This window comes from Glycine soja, chromosome 12, assembly GCF_004193775.1.
Source record: "Glycine soja cultivar W05 chromosome 12, ASM419377v2, whole genome shotgun sequence".
NCBI lineage: Eukaryota > Viridiplantae > Streptophyta > Magnoliopsida > Fabales > Fabaceae > Glycine > Glycine soja.
Window position 1 is genome coordinate 5,254,811 of NC_041013.1, and position 6,734 is coordinate 5,261,544.

Sequence of the window (6,734 nt, forward strand, 5' to 3'; positions counted from 1 at the left end):
TAAGATTTGAAGAAAAAATTATATTTTTTACGAATACACATAAATTTATAAATAATTAATATCCTTTTGAAAATAAAATTATCATATAATTTATAATGAAAAAAATATTTAATTAAAGATAGTTTGCTAATTATTTGAGTTAAAATGTTTAAATATTCTATTATTAATTATATATTGATAAATAAATAAAATATTTTATATTTTATATTATTTTTTATTATATATCTTATCTTTTATTTTTTTTAAAGTTAAAATTAAGATTAAAATAAAAAAAATTGATCCAATTCAAATCATTTTAAATTGAATTGAATTTGATTAAAAATTTAAATTAAATAATTGGATGATAACTTAACAAAATTGATCTAATCTAATACATGAACACTCCCAATTATACCCACTATTCTCCGGACTGATGTCCTTAAATGGGACCCATCATTCAATCGATTTTCCATGCTCAATTGTTTAATATAACAGCAATTAAATCAGTAATGAATAAATAATATTTTAAATTTTTTTAATATGATAGTAATATATCATATAATATTAAAAAGTTTTTTTTTATAATAACTCACATTTTATTCATCATCGGACTTGAATTGAACTTCATTGGTATATTAAAAAGTGATATAATATTTATTTTATAGGATTGAAAAAATTAAAAAAAAATAATATATACATCATTTATAAATTATTGTTTATAAGTTTTGATAATCAGTGTTTTTACGGAAGAGATATTTTGTTTTTTAATAACAAATATTTTCAGCTTGGTAAGAAGATATGGTCTTTTAAGTTTTAATAATAAAGAAAGTGTAAGCCAAATATATTTAGATGTTAATTAATATACGAAGGTTAGGAATAAGATGTTATTCAGTACCTTTGAGATAACTTTACTAATTGTAATCCATATAAAGTTAGGGATAAGTTGTTTTAATTTCTATAAAGAAAGAAAACAATTATATATATATATATATATATATATATATATTACTGGTGATATATGTAAATCTTCAATTCATACAGTAGTTAATATAATTTTCATATTACCGATGATATGATAGATTAATGATGTATTTGGTTGAGAGGATGAAAATAAATATCAAAATAAGGGATAAATATTTAAATCAAAATAAAGTAGGAAAAGTATAAGACCTACATGGAATCTATCATATTTCTTCTCTACTTATCTCCTTCCCCCTCAATCAAACAGGGCAAGTCCAACCATTTTAAAACTTATTTTTCCTCCACCAAACATGCAAATTTTATTTTCATCCTTCCAAAAACCAAACACAACCAGATTAATATTGCAATGGTAAAATGGCATCATTTTGATTATTGAGCTGTTATTTTTTTTTTCTAAAATTATTAATGTTGTTTTGGTGCCTCCTTTTTTTTCCTAAAGACATGTCACCTTTTTCCTTACCTAAAGTTCAACTAATGATTTATTTTGTTTCTTTTGTAATTTTTTGGTTGAATTTGTGTGTTGCTCCAGTTTATGTGGAAACGATACGTTACTTGCGATTTTTTTTTTCTAAAGACATGTCACCCTTTTCCTTACCTAATGTTCAATTTGTTTTGCTTCTTTTATAATTTCTTGGTTGAATTTGTGTTGCTCCAATTTATCTAAAAACGATACATGATTTAGGATTTATTATTTGTTCGACCAATATATTTGTTGTACTTAAATTGTATATTTTGAAATATACATTTCTATGAGCACACTTGCATTTTTAACAAAAGATTTTGACATTATATTAATTTGAAGAAATATCATCTTTGAAATTTGAGGAATGACTTGTAAAATGTTGTGTTTTGATTATAATAAATACACCTACTTCAATCGCAGTGTATGTTATATCTGTTTTTTTTTTTCAGCTGTCGTATGTGAAAGACAAACAAACGATGACGTCATTGAGGAAGGAGTGCGACAACTCTTTGACAACAACAATAATGAGAGAGGAAGAGAGGCGAAGGAAATGATCAGATAAGAGGAAGAGGTTGTGAAGGCAATGAGGGAAGGAAGTGACATAGAGGAAGAGTGATTGGAGTCAACTAGGAGGAGTAGTTGTCAAAGTCTAGTGAAAGGAAGATAAATTAATATCCAATTGAGCAGGTATAAGAAAGGTGCTTGCAAGCCATGAAACTAGAAAATGAGAGAATAAAGATATAAATGTCCAAATTTTATTGAACAATCATACATGTAGGTTTCAATTCATTCAAATCTAATTCTTGACAAAAAAAAAAATAACACATTATAATTTTATAAGAAAAAAAACAAACAAGTTTTTTTACATAGACGAATTTGGAACTTTACCAATTTTCCAAAACGAAAAACATAATTTAACCTAGTTTTTTCTTAATTAGATTTTATTTTTAATTTTAATTTAATTTAAATTATTATTGTTGCTGTGTGATTTCATACTCTTCTCTCTCTTTTAATTATCCTCTTGTAAAAACCACAATAAAAATTAATTACATAAATTAGATCACTCTTCACTCCAACTCTTGTTATTATTATCAGACGAGGAGTAAAAAATTCAAAAATAAAAGAAAGGAGTGAGGTGAGGGAAGAACTGAGTATGTAAATTGAAATGTGAAAGCTTAAACCCCCAAAACCAAAACCCTAGCGAGGTTGGTTCCCAATTCCCATGGTTTCTCACCCGAAATCGAAGTTCAGTGTCTATCAAAACCCTTCCTTTTCGGCGGTTCTCACTTCCAACAGTCTTCAACCTTCCAAGTTCACCATCCTCTCCTTCTTCTCTGCCTCCGCATTCGCTTTTCTCGCTGTCTTCTTCAGGTAATTCACTCTCACACACTCTTCTCTTCACAAAAATTCACTCTGTATAATATTCACACATTGCAGGGAAAACGGCTTCGTCCACATTTTGAGCTTCGCAGCTTTTTCCCCTGTCACAGCTTGTAAGTTTCCAACCTCAATTTTTTTAATTAGGGTAATTTCTGATCCCTTTATTGAACTTCAGATTGGCTTGCCAAGACGCTACAAGCTATAGTGGGTTTTATCTTCATTGTTTCTGCACTCTTCAAAGTTGTGTTTCTGCGTAGAGTTAGGTATGCTGGTGGAGGTGTTGTTGCGGCTAAGTCTCTGTCTGATGCTAACAGCGTTCATAGGAATGAGATTTTGCTAACAAAACATCAATTAGGGCTTTTAGGAGTGAAGCCAAAGGTTGATTTGGCTCAACCTGATTCAGCAAAGAAGCCCCCCAAGTCTAAACTTCAACTGCCTTCTTCAGATTTGCTTGTTCCCCTTCACCGGCCAATTCCCAGTCCCACTCAGGGTTCTTCGTCTAGCATTGATGCCGATGGTTCAAATTCTAATAGGGGTGGTGCTGCTCGTTCTATTGGTACTCCATCGAGGTAGTCAGGTTCGGTGTCATTCTATCTTTCGCCAGGTTCGGTTTCGCCTCCAAGGGGTTCGGCTGGAGTGGATTCAGCAGTTTCGAGTCCTTGGTCTAACAGGCAAGCCTCCTCTGTTACTAAGATAACGGCTGAAGAAAAGCTGGAGAAATTCATAGCTGAAGTGGATGAAAGGATCAATGAGTCTGCTGGGAAGATGTCTACCCCGCCTCCTATTGTTTCTGGTTTTGGCATAGTGAGCCCTATTACAGTTACAGGCTCAACCAATACCTCTGGAACTGCTAGGCGTACGTCATTGAGGCTTGTGAGGATGTCTCCGGGCTCGCAAAAGTTTAACACTCCCCCTAAGAAGGGTGAGGGCAAGTTTCCTGCACCAATGTCCATGGAAGAATCTGTTCAAGCTTTTGAACATCTTGGCATCTATCCTCAAATTGAACAGTGGCATGATCAACTCAGGCAATGGTTTTCTTTGCTTCTGCTCAATCCTTTGCTTAACAAGATTGAGACAAGTCACATTAAGGTTTCTTTTATTCTTCATTTCTTCTCTTATGTTCAAAGCAAGGTTAAACAAACAAGAAAAATATTGACTTTGGAAGTCAATATATGTGATGGCAACAATAATTTTCAATGACAGACAAAGTAGTATTTGATGTAAAATTTTCGTGGAGGGTTTCAGGACCTCTCATTCATGTGCTATGATAAGTGTGTAGAGCTGGTTTTGGAGAGAATTAATTTTGGGTCAAGTTTCTTTTTAGAGTGTGTTTATCTATTCATGTTATAAGAAGAATGAGTCTTGTTTGGTTAATTCGGAAAAATTACTTAAGGTTTGCTATGTAATTAATCACCAAGAAAAATGGATATCACTATAAAGTGCACTTTGCATTATTTGACTAATATAGATTATGGCTGGTAATACTACTGCAAAAGGTTGAACTTTCAAAGAGTTTTTCTTTTGCTGAAATATCAATTTTTGAAGTCTAAGCAGCTCAAATTAATGTGTGGCTGAGCCACCCAAACTAAGCAAAAGCAGTCAAAAACTCATTTTGGTACTGTATTCAAACGAGCTCTTGTTAATTTAAGTTAGAAGCCCTGAACATCCACAACATGATTGGGGCATCAACTAATTTAATTCATTTTCTCTGGCTCTAAGATTTCCATATTGATAGGTTATGCAAGCAGCTGCTAAACTTGGTATTTCAATCACGATTAGTCAAGTGGGCAGTGATATGCTGTCTACTGGCACCCCTTCTGCTTTGCCAACAATTAATAAGAATCAAGAGTGGCAACCTGCAATGTCTCTCAATGAAGATGGATTACTTCATCAGTTACATTCTACTCTTGTGCAGGCCATAGATTCTTCCAAATGTATGTTGCTTCACAATAATCAATTAAATGTGATTTTCTGACCTCCCAATTGTATTATATTTGCTGATAGCTTCTGATTTTTACAAATTCCTCTTGGTTTATATTTATATACAGCCTTGCTTGTATCTAATATGCAGCAGTCTCCACAGCAGATTCTCTAGTTCCTGTTATGCAGGATTGTGTGGATGCTATCACTGAACACCAAAGGCTTCAACCATTGGTTAAAGGAGAGTGGTTAAAGGTTTGCTACCTCAAAGCAGTGTCCGTGCTGATTACAACGTCCAAAGGATCTGAGGTTGATAGAATTATGGATATATTGCTCTTATTTGTCATTAACCTTCATCGGATTTCCTAAATAAATTGAAGCAGAAATTAATCTAAGATTGGTTTCATGGCCGGCATACACCAATGTAATCTAACTTTAGTTGCCTTGTCTTAATTTTTAGAGCTCGCAGAACGAACATGCTTGAAGAATTATGAGTACCTGGGAAGTGGTGAGGTTTATGATAAAAAGAATAAAAAGTGGACACTTGAGTTACCTTCTGATTCTTACTTGCTGTTGTATCTGTTCTGTGCTTTCCTAGAACATCCAAAATGGATGTTACATGAGGATGCCATGTCATATGCTGGAGCTCAATCTGGCAAAAACCGGCTATTCTTGGGAGTCCTTCCCCCAAAGGAAAGGTTTCCAGTGAAATACATTGCTGTAGTGTCTACTGTCCCTTCTGTGCTTCACCCAGGAGCATGTATACTAGCAGTTGGAAAGCAGGGTCCCCCAATTTTTGCCTTGTACTGGGATAAGAAGTCGCAGTTTTCTCTTCAGGTCAGTAATGCCTGTGTAGCCCCAACTCATGAACTAACATCAAATACTTTTGAGCTTTCTTTGATGCTACTATTATTTAACTCATAATGCTGTTATTTTCCAATACATATTTTGTCCATTGTGAGCAAGAATGCTACTAGCCTACTGTTATTCTTTTATGTTGGTTTGCTAACAGCCATGGATTTATGTCAGGGAAGAACGGCACTTTGGGATTCCATCTTGCTTCTGTGCCATAAAATTAAGATTGTGTATGGAGGTGTTATTAGGGGCATGCATTTAGGCGCTTCAGCTTTAAGCATTCTCCCCGTTATGGAAGCAGAATATGAAAGATAAAGTCTGTATGATTGACAAACCACTCTGCTTCTATCAACATTCAGCAGGCGGACGACAACTTCTGCAGTAAATTGCATTTCTCAAAGCCAGACATTGCAGGAAAGAACACGCTGGAGTTGACCTCCTGATTGAGTGTTGATTTGAATTATGCTGTATCCTGTATTGTAGAGGCCTTTACAATTCCCGGCTCAACCATTTTACTGTACCTGGGAATATTGCACTTTGTCAGAAATGAAATTTGGATAGCTCATGACCAAAAGATTTACAGAATCTTTGTATACCCTTCCTTTCCAAATGCAGTTCGCTACATACTCGATGCTTTCCTTGGGGAAAACTTGTCCCGTGCCATGTGATATGGTCGATAAAACTAAAACAAACAGCAACTAAACCGGAGCATATTTTAATGTATTTATTTGCATTTTTCTGTTTGTAAACATGATATAGACACCTTATTTTTTAGGCAAATGCTAACAAGTGCCCCAAGGATACTAGTTAAGGAATTAAAAGTAGAAAGTTTTTGACTGGAAGGTGCAAAATTGCGTTTTCTACTCCTATGATTTACATATTAAAATTTTTCTTCGTTTAATTTTTTAACGAATGTCCTTAAGGTGCTGGTTACTAAGATCTTATTATTTGGGTAGCAAAGTAAATGTTTCACTTGCCATAATAACTGAATTAAATTATACTAGTTGTAAGCTTGGAATGTGGATGGCCATAGGAAAAGAAAACCATAGGTTGGGTGGATTTTTTTGTGTGCAAGAAACAAAGATTTAAAACAACTCATGCACCCGGTCATGGGTTGGGATTTTGAGTTTATTAACAAGTACATAGTATGAGAAAT

At 33.6% G+C, this 6,734-nt stretch overlaps 1 pseudogene; it reads left to right on the forward strand.

The window, feature by feature from the left end:
* Positions 1-2,515: 2,515 nt before the first annotated feature.
* LOC114380295 lies at positions 2,516-6,414 on the forward strand (annotated as a pseudogene).
* Positions 6,415-6,734: the final 320 nt, after the last annotated feature.